The sequence below is a fragment of the Amblyomma maculatum genome, chromosome 3, assembly GCF_055883805.1.
Source record: "Amblyomma maculatum isolate TAMU_Amacu chromosome 3, ASM5588380v1, whole genome shotgun sequence".
Classification (NCBI taxonomy): Eukaryota; Metazoa; Arthropoda; class Arachnida; order Ixodida; family Ixodidae; genus Amblyomma; species Amblyomma maculatum.
Genome location: NC_139346.1, coordinates 13,045,245 through 13,067,398, shown reverse-complemented (window position 1 = coordinate 13,067,398; position 22,154 = coordinate 13,045,245).

Sequence of the window (22,154 nt, the reverse complement as noted above, 5' to 3'; positions counted from 1 at the left end):
TATCAGGGGATCAAGGAACAAGCATGAAAGATTCGCCATGTGAACACCAGCTTTCAATTCTATTTAGGTCGCATTGGAGCGATTCCTGATCATTATTTTAAGTTATGCTGCGGTACAGGTCACAGTCATCTGCGAAAAGACGAATTGTCGATGAAATGACGGAGGAAAGATCATTTATGAAGATGAAAAATAAAAGTGGGCTGAGCACTGAGCCCTGCGGGACACCAGAGAAGACTTTTGTTGTGGGGGAATGGTAGATTTCGATGACAGTGAATTGAGAGTGATCAGTTAGGAAGCAGCGAATCCAATTTAATATCAGGAGATCAAGGCACTAGTATGAAAGATTGGCCATGTGAACACCAGCTTTCAATTCTATTTAGGTCGCATTTGAGCAATACCTGATCATTATTTTAAGTTATGCTGCGGTACAGGTCACAGTCATCTGCGAAAAGACGAACTGTCGATGAAATGTCGGAGGGAAGATCATTTATGAAGATGAAAAAAAAAATGGGCAGAGCAGCGAGCCTTTCGGGACACCAAAGAAGACTTTTGTTGTGGGAGAATGGTCATTTTCTATGACAGTGAATTGAGAGCGATCAGTTAGGAAGCAGCGAATCCAGTTTAATATCAGGGGATCAAGGCACAAGCATGAAAGTTTCGCCTTGTGAAAACCAGCTTTCAATTCTATTTAGGTCGCATTGGAGCAATTCCTGATAATTATTGGAAGGTATGCGGCGGTACAGGACACAGTCATCTGCGAAAAGACGAATTGTCGATGAAATGTCGGAGGGAAGATCATTTATGAAGATGAAAAATAAAAGTGGGCCGAGCAGCGAGCCTTGCGCGACACCAGAGAAGACTTTTGTTGTGGGAGAATGGTCATTTTCCATGACAGTGAATTGAGAGCGATCAGTTAGGAAGCAGCGAATCCAGTTTAATATCAGGGGATCAAGCCACAAGCATGAAAGTTTCGCCATGTGGACACCAGCTTTAAATTCTATTTAGGTAGCATTGGAGCAATTCCTGATCAATATTGTAAGTTATGCGGCGGTACCGGACACAGTCATCTGCGAAAAGACGAATTGTTGATGAATTTCGGAGGGAAGATCATTTATGAAGATGAAAAAAAAAAAAAAAATGGGCCGAGCAGCGAGCCTCTCGGGACACCAGAGAAGACTTTTGTTGTGGGAGAATGGTCATTTTCCATGACAGTGAATTGAGAGCGATCAGTTAGGAAGCAGCGAATCCAGTTTAATATCAGGGGATCAAGCCACAAGCATGAAAGTTTCGCCATGTGGACACCAGCTTTAAATTCTATTTAGGTAGCATTGGAGCAATTCCTGATCAATATTGGAAGTTATGCGGCGGTACCGGACACAGTCATCTGCGAAAAGACGAATTGTCGATGAAATGTCGGAGCGAATATCATTTATCAAGATGAAAAATAAAAGTGGGCCGAGGAGCGAGCCTCTCGGGACACCAGAGAAGACTTTTGTTGTGGGAGAATGGTCATTTTCCATGACAGTGAATTGAGAGCGATCAGTTAGGAAGCAGCGAATCCAGTTTAATATCACGGGATCAAGGCACAAGCATGAAAGTTTGGCCATGTGAACACCAGCTTTCAATTCTATTTAGGTCGCATTGGAGCAATTGCTGATCAATATTGGAAGTTATGCGGCGTTACAGGACACAGTCATCTGCGAAAATACGAATTGTCGATGAAATGTCGGAGCGAAGATTATTTATGAAGATGAAAAATAAAAGTGGGCCGAGCAGCGAGACTCTCGGGACACCAGGGAAGACTTTTGTTGTGGGAGAATGGTCATTTTCCATGACAGTGAATTGAGAGCGATCAGTTAGGAAGCAGCGAATCCAGTTTATTATCAGGGGATCAAGCCACAAGCATGAAAGTTTCGCCATGTGGACACCAGCTTTCAATTCTATTAAGTCGCATTGGAGCAATTCCTGATCATTATTGGAAGGTATGCGGTGGTACAAGTCACTGTCATCTGCGAAAAGACGAATTGTCGATGAATTTCGGAGGGAAGATCATTTATAAAGATGAAAAAAAAAAATGGGCCGAGCAGAGAGACTCTCGGGACACCAGAGAAGACTTTTGTTGTGGGAGAATGGTCATTTTCGATGACAGTGAATTGAGAGCGATCAGTTAGGAAGCAGCGAATCCAGTTTAATATCAGGGGATCAAGGCACAAGCATGAAAGTTTCGCCATGTGGACACCAGCTTTCAATTCTATTTAGGTAGCACTGGAGCAATTCCTGATCAATATTGGAAGTTATGCGGCGGTACCGGACACAGTCATCTGCGAAAAGACGAATTGTCGATGAAATGTCGAAGCGAAGATCATTTATGAAGATGAAAAATAAAAGTGGGCCGAGCAGCGAGCCTTGCGCGACACCAGAGAAGACTTTTGTTGTGGGAGAATGGTCATTTTCCATGACAGTGAATTGAGAGTGATCAGTTAGTGAGCAACGAATCCAGTTTAATATCAGGGGATCAAGCCACAAGCATGAAAGTTTCGCCATGTGGACACCAGCTTTAAATTCTATTTAGGTAGCATTGGAGCAATTCCTGATCAATATTGGAAGTTATGCGGCGGTACCGGACACAGTCATCTGCGAAAAGACGAATTGTCGATGAAATGTCGGAGCGAAGATCATTTATGAAGATGAAAAATAAAAGTGGGCCGAGCAGCGAGCCTTGCGCGACACCAGAGAAGACTTTTGTTGTGGGAGAATGGTCATTTTCCATGACAGTGAATTGAGAGCGATCAGTTAGGAAGCAGCGAATCCAGTTTAATATCAGGGGATCAAGCCACAAGCATGAAAGTTTCGCCATGTGGACACCAGCTTTAAATTCTATTTAGGTAGCATTGGAGCAATTCCTGATCAATATTGGAAGTTATGCGGCGGTACCGGACACAGTCATCTGCGAAAAGACGAATTGTCGATGAATTTCGGAGGGAAGATCATTTATGAAGATGAAAAAAAAAAATGGGCCGAGCAGCGAGCCTCTCGGGACACCAGAGAAGACTTTTGTTGTGGGAGAATGGTCATTTTCCATGACAGTGAATTGAGAGCGATCAGTTAGGAAGCAGCGAATCCAGTTTAATATCAGGGGATCAAGCCACAAGCATGAAAGTTTCGCCATGTGGACACCAGCTTTAAATTCTATTTAGGTAGCATTGGAGCAATTCCTGATCAATATTGGAAGTTATGCGGCGGTACCGGACACAGTCATCTGCGAAAAGACGAATTGTCGATGAAATGTCGGAGCGAATATCATTTATCAAGATGAAAAATAAAAGTGGGCCGAGGAGCGAGCCTCTCGGGACACCAGAGAAGACTTTTGTTGTGGGAGAATGGTCATTTTCCATGACAGTGAATTGAGAGCGATCAGTTAGGAAGCAGCGAATCCAGTTTAATATCACGGGATCAAGGCACAAGCATGAAAGTTTGGCCATGTGAACACCAGCTTTCAATTCTATTTAGGTCGCATTGGAGCAATTGCTGATCATTATTGGAAGTTATGCGGCGGTACAGGACACAGTCATCTGCGAAAATACGAATTGTCGATGAAATGTCGGAGCGAAGATTATTTATGAAGATGAAAAATAAAAGTGGGCCGAGCAGCGAGACTCTCGGGACACCAGAGAAGACTTTTGTTGTGGGAGAATGGTCATTTTCCATGACAGTGAATTGGGAGCGATCAGTTAGGAAGCAGCGAATCCAGTTTATTATCAGGGGATCAAGCCACAAGCATGAAAGTTTCGCCATGTGGACACCAGCTTTAAATTCTATTTAGGTAGCATTGGAGCAATTCCTGATCAATATTGGAAGTTATGCGGCGGTACCGGACACAGTCATCTGCGAAAAGACGAATTGTCGATGAAATGTCGGAGCGAAGATCATTTATGAAGATGAAAAATAAAAGTGGGCCGAGCAGCGAGCCTCTCGGGACACCAGAGAAGACTTTTGTTGTGGGAGAATGGTCATTTTCCATGACAGTGATTTGAGAGCGATCAGTTAGGAAGCAGCGAATCCAGTTTAATATCAGGGGATCAAGGCACTAGCATGAAAGTTTGGCCATGTGAACACCAGCTTTCAATTCTATTTAGGTCGCATTGGAGCAATTGCTGATCATTATTGGAAGTTATGCGGCGGTACAGGACACAGTCATCTGCGAAAATACGAATTGTCGATGAAATGACGGAGCGAAGATCATTTATGAAGATGAAAAATAAAAGTTGGCCGAGCAGCGAGCCTTGCGCGACACTAGAGAAGACTTTTGTTGTGGGAGAATGGTCATTTTCGATGACAGTGAATTGAGAGTGATCAGTTAGGAAGCAGCGAATCCAGTTTATATCAGGGGATCAAGGCACTAGCATGAAAGTTTGGCCATGTGAACACCAGCTTTCAAATCTATTTAGGTCGCATTGGAGCAATTGCTGATCATTATTGGAAGTTATGCGGCGGTGCAGGACACAGTCATCTGCGAAAAGACGAATTGTCGATGAATTTCGGAGGGAAGATCATTTATGATGATGAAAAAAAAATGGGCCGAGCAGCGAGCCTCTCGGGACACCAGAGAAGACTTTTGTTGTGGGAGAATGGTCATTTTCCATGACAGTGAATTGAGAGCGATCAGTTAGGAAGCAGCGAATCCAGTTTAATATCAGGGGATCAAGGCACAAGCATGAAAGTTTCGCCATGTGGACACCAGCTTTCAATTCTATTTAGGTCGCATTGGAGCAATTCCTGATCATTATTGGAAGGTATGCGGTGGTACAAGTCACAGTCATCTGCGAAAAGACGAATTGTCGATGAATTTCGGAGGGAAGATCATTTATGAAGATGAAAAAAAAATGGGCCGAGCAGCGAGCCTCTCGGGACACCAGAGAAGACTTTTGTTGTGGGAGAATGGTCATTTTTCATGACAGTGAATTGAGAGCGATCAGTTAGGAATCAGCGAATCCAGTTCAATATCAGGAGATCAAGGCACAAGCATGAAAGTTTGGCCATGTGAACACCAGCTTTCAATTCTATTTAGGTCGCATTGGAGCAATTCCTGACCATTATTGGAAGGTATGCGGTGGTACAAGTCACAGTCATCTGCGAAAAGACGAATTGTCGATGAATTTCGGAGGGAAGATCATTTATGAAGATGAAAAAAAAATGGGCCGAGCAGCGAGCCTCTCGGGACACCAGAGAAGACTTTTGTTGTGGGAGAATGGTCATTTTCCATGACAGTGAATTGAGAGCGATCAGTTAGGAATCAGCGAATCCAGTTCAATATCAGGAGATCAAGGCACAAGCATGAAAGTTTGGCCATGTGAACACCAGCTTTCAATTCTATTTAGGTCGCATTGGAGCAATTGCTGATCATTATTGGAAGTTATGCGGCGGTACAGGACACAGTCATCTGCGAAAATACGAATTGTCGATGAAACGTCGGAGGGAAGATCATTTATGAAGATGAAAAATAAAAGTGGGCCCAGCAGTGAGTCACGTGGGAGACCAGAGAAGACTTTTGTTGTGGGAGAATGGTCATTTTCCATGACAGTGAATTGAGAGCGATCAGTTAGGAATCAGCGAATCCAGTTCAATATCAGGAGATCAAGGCACAAGCATGAAAGTTTGGCCATGTGAACACCAGCTTTCAATTCTATTTAGGTCGCATTAGAGCAATTCCTGATCATTATTGGAAGGTATGCGGTGGTACAAGTCACAGTCATCTGCGAAAAGACGAATTGTCGATGAATTTCGGAGGGAAGATCATTTATGAAGATGAAAAAAAAATGGGCCGAGCAGCGAGCCTCTCGGGACACCAGAGAAGACTTTTGTTGTGGGAGAATGGTCATTTTCCATGACAGTGAATTGAGAGCGATCAGTTAGGAATCAGCGAATCCAGTTCAATATCAGGAGATCAAGGCACTAGCATGAAAGTTTGGCCATGTGAACACCAGCTTTCAATTCTATTTAGGTCGCATTGGAGCAATTCCTGATCATTATTGGAAGTTATGCGGTGGTACAGGACACAGTAATCTGCGAAAAGACGAATTGTCGATGAAATGTCGGAGGGAAGATCATTTATGAAGATGAAAAATAGAAGTGGGCCCAGCAGTGAGTCTTGCGGGACGCCAGAGAAGACTTTTGTTGTGGGAGAATGGTTATTTTCGATGACAGTGAATTGAGAGCGATCAGTTAGGAAGCAGCGAATCCAATTTAATATCAGGAGATCAAGGCACAAGTATGAAAGATTGGCCATGTGAACACCAGCTTTCAATTCTATTTAGGTCGCACTGGAGCAATACCTGATCATTATTTTAAGTTAGGCTGCGGTACAGGTCGCAGTCATCGGCGAAAAGACGAATTGTCGATGAAATATCGGAGGGAAGATCATTTATGAAGATGAAAAAAAAAATGGGCCAAGCAGCCAGCCTCTCGGGACACCAGATAAGACTTGTTGTGGGAGAATGGTCATTTTCCATGACAGTGAATTGAGAGCGATCAGTTAGGAAGTAGCGAATCCAATTTAATATCAGGGGGTCAAGGCACAAGCATGAAAGTTTGGCCATGTGAACACCTGCTTTGAATTCTATTTAGGTCGCATTGGAGCAATTCCTGATCATAATTGGAGGTTATGCGGCGGTAAAGGACACAGTCATCTGCGAAAAGACGAATTGTCGATGAAATGACGGAGGAAAGATCATTTATGAAGATGAAAAATAAAAGTGGGCTGAGCACTGAGCCCTGCGGGGCACCAGAGAAGACTTTTGTTGTGGGGGAATGGTAGATTTCGATGACAGTGAATTGAGAGTGATCAGTTAGGAAGCAGCGAATCGAATTTATTATCAGGAGATCAAGGCACTATATGAAAGATTGGCCATGTGAGCACCAGCTTTCAATTCTATTTAGGTCGCATTGGAGCAATACCTGATCATTATTTTAAGTTAGGCTGCGGTACAGGTCGCAGTCATCGGCGAAAAGACGAATTGTCGATGAAATATCGGAGGGAAGATCATTTATGAAGATGAAAAAAAAAAATGGGCCAAGCAGCCAGCCTCTCGGGACACCAGATAAGACTTGTTGTGGGAGAATGGTCATTTTCGATGACAGTGAATTGAGAGCGATCAGTTAGGAATCAGCGAATCCAGTTCAATATCAGGAGATCAAGGCACAAGCATGAAAGTTTGGCCATGTGAACACCTGCTTTGAATTCTATTTAGGTCACATTGGAGCAATTCCTGATCATAATTGGAGGTTATGCGGCGGTAAAGGACACAGTCATCTGCGAAAAGACGAATTGTCGATGAAATGACGGAGGAAAGATCATTAATGAAGATGAAAAATAAAAGTGGGCTGAGCACTGAGCCCTGCGGGACACCAGAGAAGACTTTTGTTGTGGGGGAATGGTAGATTTCGATGACAGTGAATTGAGAGTGATCAGTTAGGAAGCAGCGAATCGAATTTATTATCAGGAGATCAAGGCACTAGTATGGAAGATTGGCCATGTGAACACCAGCTTTCAATTCTATTTAGGTCGCATTGGAGCAATACCTGATCATTATTTTAAGTTATGCTGCGGTACAGGTCACAGTCATCTGCGAAAAGACGAATTGTCGATGAAATGTCGGAGGGAAGATCATTTATGAAGATGAAAAAAAAAATGGGCCGAGCAGACAGCCTCTCGGGACACCAGATAAGACTTTTGTTGAGGGAGAATGCTGATTTTTGATGACAGTGAATTGAGAGCGATCCGTTAGGAAGCAGCGAATCCAATTTAATATCAGGGGATCAAGGCACAAGTTACTCAATGTGAACACCAGCTTTCAATTCTATTTAGGTCGCATTGGAGCAATTCCTGATCATTATTGGAAGGTATGCGGTGGTACAGGTCACAGTCATCTGCGAAAAGACGAATTGTCGATGAATTTCGGAGGGAAGATCATTTATGAAGATGAAAAAAAAAATGGGCCGAGCAGCGAGCCTCTCGAGACACCAGAGAAGACTTTTGTTGTGGGAGAATGGTCATTTTCCATGACAGTGAATTGAGAGCGATCAGTTAGGAAGCAGCGAATCCAATTTAATATCAGGAGATCAAGGCACAAGTGTGAAAGATTGGCCATGTGAACACCAGCTTTCAATTCTATTTAGGTCGCATTGGAGCAGTTATTGATCTTTATTGGAAGGTATGCGGTGGTACAGGTCACAGTCATCTGCGAAAAGACGAATTGTCGATGAAATGTCGGAGGGAAGATAATTTATGAAGATGAAAAAAAAAATGGGCCGAGCAGCGAGCCTCTCGGGACACCAGAAAAGACTTTTGTTGTGGGAGAATGGGGAGAATGGTCATTTTCCATGACAGTGAATTGAGAGCGATCAGTTAGGAAGCAGCGAATCCAGTTTAATATCAGGGGATCAAGGCACAAGCATGAAAGTTTCGCCTTGTGAACACCAGCTTTCAATTCTATTTAGGTCGCATTGGAGCAATTCCTGATAATTATTGGAAGCTTTGCGGCGGTACCGGACACAGTCATCTGCGAAAAGACAAATTGTCGATGAAATGTCGGAGCGAAGATCATTTATGAAGATGAAAAATAGAAGTGGGCCCAGCAGTGAGTCTTGTGGGAGACCAGAGAAGACTTTTGTTGTGGGAGAATGGTCATTTTCGATGACAGTGAATTGAGAGCGATCAGTTAGGAATCAGCAAATCCAGTTCAATATCAGGAGATCAAGGCACAAGCATGAAAGCTTGGCCATGTGAACACCAGCCTTCAATTCTATTTAGGTCGCATTGGAGCAATTCCTGATCATTATTGGAAGTTATGCGGTGGTACAGGACACAGTCAGCTGCGAAAAGACGAATTGTCGATGAAATGTCGGAGGGAAGATCATTTATGAAGATGAAAAATAGAAGTGGGCCCAGCAGTGAGTCTTGCGGGACACCAGAGAAGACTTTTGTGCTGGGAGAATGGTCATTTTCGATGACAGTGAATTGAGAGCGATCAGTTAGGAAGCAGCGAATCCAATTTAATATCAGGAGATCAAGGCACAAGTATGAAAGATTGGCCATGTGAACACCAGCTTTCAATTCTATTTAGGTCGCATTGGAGCAATACCTGATCATTATTTTAAGTTATGTTTCGGTACAGGTCGCAGTCATCTGCGAAAAGACGAATTGTCGATGAAATATCGGAGGGAAGATCATTTATGAAGATGAAAAAAAAATGGGCCGAGCAGCCAGCCTCTCGGGACACCAGATAAGACTTTTGTTGTGGGAGAATGGTCATTTTTGATGACAGTGAATTGAGAGCGATCCGTTAGGAAGCAGCGAATCAAATTTAATATCAGGGGATCAAGGCACAAGTTTCGCAATGTGAACACCAGCTTTCAATTCTATTTAGGTCGCATTGAAGCAATGCCTGATCATTATTGGAAGGTATGCGGTGGTAAAGGTCACAGTCATCTGCGAAAAGACGAATTGTCGATGAAATGTCGGAGGGAAGATCATTTATGAAGATGAAAAAAAAATGGGCCGAGCAGCGAGCCTCTCGGGACACCAGAGAAGGCTTTTGTTGTGGGAGAATGGTCATTTTCCATGACAGTGAATTGAGAGCGATCAGTTAGGAAGCAGCGAATCCAGTTTAATATCAGGGGATCAAGGCACAAGCATGAAAGTTTCGCCTTGTGAAAACCAGCTTTCAATTCTATTTAGGTCGCATTGGAGCAATTCCTGATAATTATTGGAAGGTATGCGGCGGTACAGGACACAGTCATCTGCGAAAAGTGAATTGTCGATGAAATGTCGGAGGGAAGATCAGTTATGAAGATGAAAAGTAAAAGTAGGCCCAGCAGCGAGCCTTGCGGGACACCAGAGAAGAATTTTGTTGCGGGAAAATTGTCATTTTCGATGACAGTGAATTGCGAGCGATCAGTTAGGAAGCAGCGAATCCAGTTTAATATCAGGGGATCAAGGCACAAGCATGAAAGTTTCGCCATGTGGACACCAGTTTAAATTCTATTTAGGTAGCATTGGAGCAATTCCTGATCAATATTGGAAGTTATGCGGCGGTACCGGACACAGTCATCTGCGAAAAGACGAATTGTCGATGAAATGTCGGAGCGAAGATCATTTATGAAGACGAAAAATAAAAGTGGGCCGAGCAGCGAGCCTTGCGCGACACCAGAGAAGACTTTTGTTGTGGGAGAATGGTCATTTTCCATGACAGTGAATTGAGAGCGATCAGTTAGGAAGCAGCGAATCCAGTTTAATATCAGGGGATCAAGGCACAAGCATGAAAGTTTCGCCTTGTGAACACCAGCTTTCAATTCTATTAAGTCGCATTGGAGCAATTCCTGATCATTATTGGAAGGTATGCGGTGGTACAAGTCACAGTCATCTGCGAAAAGACGAATTGTCGAAGAAATGTCGAAGCGAAGATCATTTATGAAGATGAAAAATAAAAGTGGGCCGAGCAGCGAGCCTTGCGCGACACCAGAGAAGACTTTTGTTGTGGGAGAATGGTCATTTTCCATGACAGTGAATTGAGAGCGATCAGTTAGGAAGCAACGAATCCAGTTTAATATCAGGGGATCAAGCCACAAGCATGAAAGTTTCGCCATGTGGACACGAGCTTTAAATTCTATTTAGGTAGCATTGGAGCAATTCCTGATCAATATTGGAAGTTATGCGGCGGTACCGGACACAGTCATCTGCGAAAAGACGAATTGTCGATGAATTTCGGAGGGAAGATCATTTATGAAGATGAAAAAAAAAAAATGGGCCGAGCAGCGAGCCTCTCGGGACACCAGAGAAGACTTTTGTTGTGGGAGAATGGTCATTTTCTATGACAGTGAATTGAGAGCGATCAGTTAGGAAGCAGCGAATCCAGTTTAATATCAGGGGATCAAGCCACAAGCATGAAAGTTTCGCCATGTGGACACCAGCTTTAAATTCTATTTAGGTAGCATTGGAGCAATTCCTGATCAATATTGGAAGTTATGCGGCGGTACCGGACACAGTCATCTGCGAAAAGACGAATTGTCGATGAAATGTCGGAGCGAATATCATTTATGAAGATGAAAAATAAAAGTGGGCCGAGGAGCGAGCCTCTCGGGACACCAGAGAAGACTTTTGTTGTGGGAGAATGGTCATTTTCCATGACAGTGAATTGAGAGCGATCAGTTAGGAAGCAGCGAATCCAGTTTAATATCACGGGATCAAGGCACAAGCATGAAAGTTTGGCCATGTGAACACCAGCTTTCAATTCTATTTAGGTCGCATTGGAGCAATTGCTGATCATTATTGGAAGTTATGCGGCGGTACAGGACACAGTCATCTGCGAAAATACGAATTGTCGATGAAATGTCGGAGCGAAGATTATTTATGAAGATGAAAAATAAAAGTGGGCCGAGCAGCGAGCCTCTCGGGACACCAGAGAAGACTTTTGTTGTGGGAGAATGGTCATTTTCCTTGACAGTGAATTGAGAGCGATCAGTTAGGAAGCAGCGAATCCAGTTTATTATCAGGGGATCAAGCCACAAGCATGAAAGTTTCGCCATGTGGACACCAGCTTTAAATTCTATTTAGGTAGCATTGGAGCAATTCCTGATCAATATTGGAAGTTATGCGGCGGTACCGGACACAGTCATCTGCGAAAAGACGAATTGTCGATGAAATGTCGGAGCGAAGATCATTTATGAAGATGAAAAATAAAAGTGGGCCGAGCAGCGAGCCTCTCGGGACACCAGAGAAGACTTTTGTTGTGGGAGAATGGTCATTTTCGATGACAGTGAATTGAGAGTGATCAGTTAGGAAGCAGCGAATCCAGTTTAATATCAGGGGATCAAGGCACTAGCATGAAAGTTTGGCCATGTGAACACCAGCTTTCAATTCTATTTAGGTCGCATTGGAGCAATTGCTGATCAATATTGGAAGTTATGCGGCGGTGCAGGACACAGTCATCTGCGAAAAGACGAATTGTCGATGAATTTCGGAGGGAAGATCATTTATGAAGATGAAAAAAAAAATGGGCCGAGCAGCGAGCCTCTCGGGACACCAGAGAAGACTTTTGTTGTGGGAGAATGGTCATTTTCCATGACAGTGAATTGAGAGCGATCAGTTAGGAAGCAGCGAATCCAGTTTAATATCAGGGGATCAAGGCACAAGCATGAAAGTTTCGCCATGTGGACACCAGCTTTAAATTCTATTTAGGTAGCATTGGAGCAATTGCTGATCATTATTGGAAGTTATGCGGCGGTACAGGACACAGTCATCTGTGAAAATACGAATTGTCGATGAAATGTCGGAGCGAAGATCATTTATGAAGATGAAAAATAAAAGTGGGCCGAGCAGCGAGCCTTGCGCGACACCAGAGAAGACTTTTGTTGTGGGAGAATGGTCATTTTCGATGACAGTGAATTGAGAGTGATCAGTTAGGAAGCAGCGAATCCAGTTTAATATCACGGGATCAAGGCACAAGCATGAAAGTTTGGCCATGTGAACACCAGCTTTCAATTCTATTTAGGTCGCATTGGAGCAATTGCTGATCATTATTGGAAGTTATGCGGCGGTACAGGACACAGTCATCTGCGAAAATACGAATTGTCGATGAAACGTTGAGGGAAGATCATTTATGAAGATGAAAAATAAAAGTGGGCCCAGCAGTGAGTCATGTGGGAGACCAGAGAAGACTTTTGTTGTGGGAGAATGGTCATTTTCGATGACAGTGAATTGAGAGCGATCAGTTAGGAAGCAGCGAATCGAATTTAATATCAGGAGATCAAGGCACAAGTATGAAAGATTGGCCATGTGAACACCAGCTTTCAATTCTATTTAGGTCGCATTGGAGCAATACCTGATCATTATTTTAAGTTAGGCTGCGGTACCGGACACAGTCATCTGCGAAAAGACGAATTGTCGATGAAATGTCGGAGCGAAGATCATTTATGAAGATGAAAAATAAAAGTGGGCCGAGCAGCGAGCCTTGAGCGACACCAGAGAAGACTTTTGTTGTGGGAGAATGGTCATTTTCGATGACAGTGAATTGAGAGCGATCAGTTAGGAATCAGCGAATCCAGTTCAATATCAGGAGATCAAGGCACAAGCATGAAAGTTTGGCCATGTGAACACCTGCTTTGAATTCTATTTAGGTCACATTGGAGCAATTCCTGATCATAATTGGAGGTTATGCGGCGGTAAAGGACACAGTCATCTGCGAAAAGACGAATTGTCGATGAAATGACGGAGGAAAGATCATTAATGAAGATGAAAAATAAAAGTGGGCTGAGCACTGAGCCCTGCGGGACACCAGAGAAGACTTTTGTTGTGGGGGAATGGTAGATTTCGATGACAGTGAATTGAGAGTGATCAGTTAGGAAGCAGCGAATCGAATTTATTATCAGGAGATCAAGGCACTAGTATGGAAGATTGGCCATGTGAACACCAGCTTTCAATTCTATTTAGGTCGCATTGGAGCAATACCTGATCATTATTTTAAGTTATGCTGCGGTACAGGTCACAGTCATCTGCGAAAAGACGAATTGTCGATGAAATGTCGGAGGGAAGATCATTTATGAAGATGAAAAAAAAAATGGGCCGAGCAGACAGCCTCTCGGGACACCAGATAAGACTTTTGTTGAGGGAGAATGCTGATTTTTGATGACAGTGAATTGAGAGCGATCCGTTAGGAAGCAGCGAATCCAATTTAATATCAGGGGATCAAGGCACAAGTTACTCAATGTGAACACCAGCTTTCAATTCTATTTAGGTCGCATTGGAGCAATTCCTGATCATTATTGGAAGGTATGTGGTGGTACAGGTCACAGTCATCTGCGAAAAGACGAATTGTCGATGAATTTCGGAGGGAAGATCATTTATGAAGATGAAAAAAAAAATGGGCCGAGCAGCGAGCCTCTCGAGACACCAGAGAAGACTTTTGTTGTGGGAGAATGGTCATTTTCCATGACAGTGAATTGAGAGCGATCAGTTAGGAAGCAGCGAATCCAATTTAATATCAGGAGATCAAGGCACAAGTGTGAAAGATTAGCCATGTGAACACCAGCTTTCAATTCTATTTAGGTCGCATTGGAGCAGTTATTGATCTTTATTGGAAGGTATGCGGTGGTACAGGTCACAGTCATCTGCGAAAAGACGAATTGTCGATGAAATGTCGGAGGGAAGATCATTTATGAAGATGAAAAAAAAATGGGCCGAGCAGCGAGCCTCTCGGGACACCAGAAAAGACTTTTGTTGTGGGAGAATGGGGAGAATGGTCATTTTCCATGACAGTGAATTGAGAGCGATCAGTTAGGAAGCAGCGAATCCAGTTTAATATCAGGGGATCAAGGCACAAGCATGAAAGTTTCGCCTTGTGAACACCAGCTTTCAATTCTATTTAGGTCGCATTGGAGCAATTCCTGATAATTATTGGAAGCTTTGCGGCGGTACCGGACACAGTCATCTGCGAAAAGACAAATTGTCGATGAAATGTCGGAGCGAAGATCATTTATGAAGATGAAAAATAGAAGTGGGCCCAGCAGTGAGTCTTGTGGGAGACCAGAGAAGACTTTTGTTGTGGGAGAATGGTCATTTTCGATGACAGTGAATTGAGAGCGATCAGTTAGGAATCAGCAAATCCAGTTCAATATCAGGAGATCAAGGCACAAGCATGAAAGCTTGGCCATGTGAACACCAGCCTTCAATTCTATTTAGGTCGCATTGGAGCAATTCCTGATCATTATTGGAAGTTATGCGGTGGTACAGGACACAGTCATCTGCGAAAAGACGAATTGTCGATGAAATGTCGGAGGGAAGATCATTTATGAAGATGAAAAATAGAAGTGGGCCCAGCAGTGAGTCTTGCGGGACACCAGAGAAGACTTTTGTGCTGGGAGAATGGTCATTTTCGATGACAGTGAATTGAGAGCGATCAGTTAGGAAGCAGCGAATCCAATTTAATATCAGGAGATCAAGGCACAAGTATGAAAGATTGGCCATGTGAACACCAGCTTTCAATTCTATTTAGGTCGCATTGGAGCAATACCTGATCATTATTTTAAGTTATCTTTCGGTACAGGTCGCAGTCATCTGCGAAAAGACGAATTGTCGATGAAATATCGGAGGGAAGATCATTTATGAAGATGAAAAAAAAATGGGCCGAGCAGCCAGCCTCTCGGGACACCAGATAAGACTTTTGTTGTGGGAGAATGGTCATTTTTGATGACAGTGAATTGAGAGCGATCCGTTAGGAAGCAGCGAATCAAATTTAATATCAGGGGATCAAGGCACAAGTTTCGCAATGTGAACACCAGCTTTCAATTCTATTTAGGTCGCATTGAAGCAATGCCTGATCATTATTGGAAGGTATGCGGTGGTAAAGGTCACAGTCATCTGCGAAAAGACGAATTGTCGATGAAATGTCGGAGGGAAGATCATTTATGAAGATGAAAAAAAAATGGGCCGAGCAGCGAGCCTCTCGGGACACCAGAGAAGGCTTTTGTTGTGGGAGAATGGTCATTTTCCATGACAGTGAATTGAGAGCGATCAGTTAGGAAGCAGCGAATCCAGTTTAATATCAGGGGATCAAGGCACAAGCATGAAAGTTTCGCCTTGTGAAAACCAGCTTTCAATTTTATTTAGGTCGCATTGGAGCAATTCCTGATAATTATTGGAAGGTATGCGGCGGTACAGGACACAGTCATCTGCGAAAAGTGAATTGTCGATGAAATGTCGGAGGGAAGATCAGTTATGAAGATGAAAAGTAAAAGTAGGCCCAGCAGCGAGCCTTGCGGGACACCAGAGAAGAATTTTGTTGCGGGAAAATTGTCATTTTCGATGACAGTGAATTGCGAGCGATCAGTTAGGAAGCAGCGAATCCAGTTTAATATCAGGGGATCAAGGCACAAGCATGAAAGTTTCGCCATGTGGACACCAGTTTAAATTCTATTTAGGTAGCATTGGAGCAATTCCTGATCAATATTGGAAGTTATGCGGCGGTACCGGACACAGTCATCTGCGAAAAGACGAATTGTCGATGAAATGTCGGAGCGAAGATCATTTATGAAGACGAAAAATAAAAGTGGGCCGAGCAGCGAGCCTTGCGCGACACCAGAGAAGACTTTTGTTGTGGGAGAATGGTCATTTTCCATGACAGTGAATTGAGAGCGATCAGTTAGGAAGCAGCGAATCCAGTTTAATATCAGGGGATCAAGGCACAAGCATGAAAGTTTCGCCTTGTGAACACCAGCTTTCAATTCTATTAAGTCGCATTGGAGCAATTCCTGATCATTATTGGAAGGTATGCGGTGGTACAAGTCACAGTCATCTGCGAAAAGACGAATTGTCGATGAAATGTCGAAGCGAAGATCATTTATGAAGATGAAAAATAAAAGTGGGCCGAGGAGCGAGCCTTGCGCGACACCAGAGAAGACTTTTGTTGTGGGAGAATGGTCATTTTCCATGACAGTGAATTGAGAGCGATCAGTTAGGAAGCAACGAATCCAGTTTAATATCAGGGGATCAAGCCACAAGCATGAAAGTTTCGCCATGTGGACACGAGCTTTAAATTCTATTTAGGTAGCATTGGAGCAATTCCTGATCAATATTGGAAGTTATGCGGCGGTACCGGACACAGTCATCTGCGAAAAGACGAATTGTCGATGAATTTCGGAGGGAAGATCATTTATGAAGATGAAAAAAAAAAAATGGGCCGAGCAGCGAGCCTCTCGGGACACCAGAGAAGACTTTTGTTGTGGGAGAATGGTCATTTTCTATGACAGTGAATTGAGAGCGATCAGTTAGGAAGCAGCGAATCCAGTTTAATATCAGGGGATCAAGCCACAAGCATGAAAGTTTCGCCATGTGGACACCAGCTTTAAATTCTATTTAGGTAGCATTGGAGCAATTCCTGATCAATATTGGAAGTTATGCGGCGGTACCGGACACAGTCATCTGCGAAAAGACGAATTGTCGATGAAATGTCGGAGCGAAGATCATTTATGAAGATGAAAAATAAAAGTGGGCCGAGCAGCGAGCCTCTCGGGACACCAGAGAAGACTTTTGTTGTGGGAGAATGGTCATTTTCGATGACAGTGAATTGAGAGTGATCAGTTAGGAAGCAGCGAATCCAGTTTAATATCAGGGGATCAAGGCACTAGCATGAAAGTTTGGCCATGTGAACACCAGCTTTCAATTCTATTTAGGTCGCATTGGAGCAATTGCTGATCAATATTGGAAGTTATGCGGCGGTGCAGGACACAGTCATCTGCGAAAAGACGAATTGTCGATGAATTTCGGAGGGAAGATCATTTATGAAGATGAAAAAAAAAATGGGCCGAGCAGCGAGCCTCTCGGGACACCAGAGAAGACTTTTGTTGTGGGAGAATGGTCATTTTCCATGACAGTGAATTGAGAGCGATCAGTTAGGAAGCAGCGAATCCAATTTAATATCAGGAGATCAAGGCACAAGTGTGAAAGATTAGCCATGTGAACACCAGCTTTCAATTCTATTTAGGTCGCATTGGAGCAGTTATTGATCTTTATTGGAAGGTATGCGGTGGTACAGGTCACAGTCATCTGCGAAAAGACGAATTGTCGATGAAATGTCGGAGGGAAGATCATTTATGAAGATGAAAAAAAAATGGGCCGAGCAGCGAGCCTCTCGGGACACCAGAAAAGACTTTTGTTGTGGGAGAATGGGGAGAATGGTCATTTTCCATGACAGTGAATTGAGAGCGATCAGTTAGGAAGCAGCGAATCCAGTTTAATATCAGGGGATCAAGGCACAAGCATGAAAGTTTCGCCTTGTGAACACCAGCTTTCAATTCTATTTAGGTCGCATTGGAGCAATTCCTGATAATTATTGGAAGCTTTGCGGCGGTACCGGACACAGTCATCTGCGAAAAGACAAATTGTCGATGAAATGTCGGAGCGAAGATCATTTATGAAGATGAAAAATAGAAGTGGGCCCAGCAGTGAGTCTTGTGGGAGACCAGAGAAGACTTTTGTTGTGGGAGAATGGTCATTTTCGATGACAGTGAATTGAGAGCGATCAGTTAGGAATCAGCAAATCCAGTTCAATATCAGGAGATCAAGGCACAAGCATGAAAGCTTGGCCATGTGAACACCAGCCTTCAATTCTATTTAGGTCGCATTGGAGCAATTCCTGATCATTATTGGAAGTTATGCGGTGGTACAGGACACAGTCATCTGCGAAAAGACGAATTGTCGATGAAATGTCGGAGGGAAGATCATTTATGAAGATGAAAAATAGAAGTGGGCCCAGCAGTGAGTCTTGCGGGACACCAGAGAAGACTTTTGTGCTGGGAGAATGGTCATTTTCGATGACAGTGAATTGAGAGCGATCAGTTAGGAAGCAGCGAATCCAATTTAATATCAGGAGATCAAGGCACAAGTATGAAAGATTGGCCATGTGAACACCAGCTTTCAATTCTATTTAGGTCGCATTGGAGCAATACCTGATCATTATTTTAAGTTATGTTTCGGTACAGGTCGCAGTCATCTGCGAAAAGACGAATTGTCGATGAAATATCGGAGGGAAGATCATTTATGAAGATGAAAAAAAAATGGGCCGAGCAGCCAGCCTCTCGGGACACCAGATAAGACTTTTGTTGTGGGAGAATGGTCATTTTTGATGACAGTGAATTGAGAGCGATCCGTTAGGAAGCAGCGAATCAAATTTAATATCAGGGGATCAAGGCACAAGTTTCGCAATGTGAACACCAGCTTTCAATTCTATTTAGGTCGCATTGAAGCAATGCCTGATCATTATTGGAAGGTATGCGGTGGTAAAGGTCACAGTCATCTGCGAAAAGACGAATTGTCGATGAAATGTCGGAGGGAAGATCATTTATGAAGATGAAAAAAAAATGGGCCGAGCAGCGAGCCTCTCGGGACACCAGAGAAGGCTTTTGTTGTGGGAGAATGGTCATTTTCCATGACAGTGAATTGAGAGCGATCAGTTAGGAAGCAGCGAATCCAGTTTAATATCAGGGGATCAAGGCACAAGCATGAAAGTTTCGCCTTGTGAAAACCAGCTTTCAATTTTATTTAGGTCGCATTGGAGCAATTCCTGATAATTATTGGAAGGTATGCGGCGGTACAGGACACAGTCATCTGCGAAAAGTGAATTGTCGATGAAATGTCGGAGGGAAGATCAGTTATGAAGATGAAAAGTAAAAGTAGGCCCAGCAGCGAGCCTTGCGGGACACCAGAGAAGAATTTTGTTGCGGGAAAATTGTCATTTTCGATGACAGTGAATTGCGAGCGATCAGTTAGGAAGCAGCGAATCCAGTTTAATATCAGGGGATCAAGGCACAAGCATGAAAGTTTCGCCATGTGGACACCAGTTTAAATTCTATTTAGGTAGCATTGGAGCAATTCCTGATCAATATTGGAAGTTATGCGGCGGTACCGGACACAGTCATCTGCGAAAAGACGAATTGTCGATGAAATGTCGGAGCGAAGATCATTTATGAAGACGAAAAATAAAAGTGGGCCGAGCAGCGAGCCTTGCGCGACACCAGAGAAGACTTTTGTTGTGGGAGAATGGTCATTTTCCATGACAGTGAATTGAGAGCGATCAGTTAGGAAGCAGCGAATCCAGTTTAATATCAGGGGATCAAGGCACAAGCATGAAAGTTTCGCCTTGTGAACACCAGCTTTCAATTCTATTAAGTCGCATTGGAGCAATTCCTGATCATTATTGGAAGGTATGCGGTGGTACAAGTCACAGTCATCTGCGAAAAGACGAATTGTCGATGAAATGTCGAAGCGAAGATCATTTATGAAGATGAAAAATAAAAGTGGGCCGAGGAGCGAGCCTTGCGCGACACCAGAGAAGACTTTTGTTGTGGGAGAATGGTCATTTTCCATGACAGTGAATTGAGAGCGATCAGTTAGGAAGCAACGAATCCAGTTTAATATCAGGGGATCAAGCCACAAGCATGAAAGTTTCGCCATGTGGACACGAGCTTTAAATTCTATTTAGGTAGCATTGGAGCAATTCCTGATCAATATTGGAAGTTATGCGGCGGTACCGGACACAGTCATCTGCGAAAAGACGAATTGTCGATGAATTTCGGAGGGAAGATCATTTATGAAGATGAAAAAAAAAAAATGGGCCGAGCAGCGAGCCTCTCGGGACACCAGAGAAGACTTTTGTTGTGGGAGAATGGTCATTTTCTATGACAGTGAATTGAGAGCGATCAGTTAGGAAGCAGCGAATCCAGTTTAATATCAGGGGATCAAGCCACAAGCATGAAAGTTTCGCCATGTGGACACCAGCTTTAAATTCTATTTAGGTAGCATTGGAGCAATTCCTGATCAATATTGGAAGTTATGCGGCGGTACCGGACACAGTCATCTGCGAAAAGACGAATTGTCGATGAAATGTCGGAGCGAATATCATTTATGAAGATGAAAAATAAAAGTGGGCCGAGGAGCGAGCCTCTCGGGACACCAGAGAAGACTTTTGTTGTGGGAGAATGGTCATTTTCCATGACAGTGAATTGAGAGCGATCAGTTAGGAAGCAGCGAATCCAGTTTAATATCACGGGATCAAGGCACAAGCATGAAAGTTTGGCCATGTGAACACCAGCTTTCAATTCTATTTAGGTCGCATTGGAGCAATTGCTGATCATTATTGGAAGTTATGCGGCGGTACAGGACACAGTCATCTGCGAAAATACGAATTGTCGATGAAATGTCGGAGCGAAGATTATTTATGAAGATGAAAAATAAAAGTGGGCCGAGCAGCGAGCCTCTCGGGACACCAGAGAAGACTTTTGTTGTGGGAGAATGGTCATTTTCCTTGACAGTGAATTGAGAGCGATCAGTTAGGAAGCAGCGAATCCAGTTTATTATCAGGGGATCAAGCCACAAGCATGAAAGTTTCGCCATGTGGACACCAGCTTTAAATTCTATTTAGGTAGCATTGGAGCAATTCCTGATCAATATTGGAAGTTATGCGGCGGTACCGGACACAGTCATCTGCGAAAAGACGAATTGTCGATGAAATGTCGGAGCGAAGATCATTTATGAAGATGAAAAATAAAAGTGGGCCGAGCAGCGAGCCTCTCGGGACACCAGAGAAGACTTTTGTTGTGGGAGAATGGTCATTTTCGATGACAGTGAATTGAGAGTGATCAGTTAGGAAGCAGCGAATCCAGTTTAATATCAGGGGATCAAGGCACTAGCATGAAAGTTTGGCCATGTGAACACCAGCTTTCAATTCTATTTAGGTCGCATTGGAGCAATTGCTGATCAATATTGGAAGTTATGCGGCGGTGCAGGACACAGTCATCTGCGAAAAGACGAATTGTCGATGAATTTCGGAGGGAAGATCATTTATGAAGATGAAAAAAAAAATGGGCCGAGCAGCGAGCCTCTCGGGACACCAGAGAAGACTTTTGTTGTGGGAGAATGGTCATTTTCCATGACAGTGAATTGAGAGCGATCAGTTAGGAAGCAGCGAATCCAGTTTAATATCAGGGGATCAAGGCACAAGCATGAAAGTTTCGCCATGTGGACACCAGCTTTAAATTCTATTTAGGTAGCATTGGAGCAATTGCTGATCATTATTGGAAGTTATGCGGCGGTACAGGACACAGTCATCTGTGAAAATACGAATTGTCGATGAAATGTCGGAGCGAAGATCATTTATGAAGATGAAAAATAAAAGTGGGCCGAGCAGCGAGCCTTGCGCGACACCAGAGAAGACTTTTGTTGTGGGAGAATGGTCATTTTCGATGACAGTGAATTGAGAGTGATCAGTTAGGAAGCAGCGAATCCAGTTTAATATCACGGGATCAAGGCACAAGCATGAAAGTTTGGCCATGTGAACACCAGCTTTCAATTCTATTTAGGTCGCATTGGAGCAATTGCTGATCATTATTGGAAGTTATGCGGCGGTACAGGACACAGTCATCTGCGAAAATACGAATTGTCGATGAAACGTTGAGGGAAGATCATTTATGAAGATGAAAAATAAAAGTGGGCCCAGCAGTGAGTCATGTGGGAGACCAGAGAAGACTTTTGTTGTGGGAGAATGGTCATTTTCGATGACAGTGAATTGAGAGCGATCAGTTAGGAAGCAGCGAATCGAATTTAATAT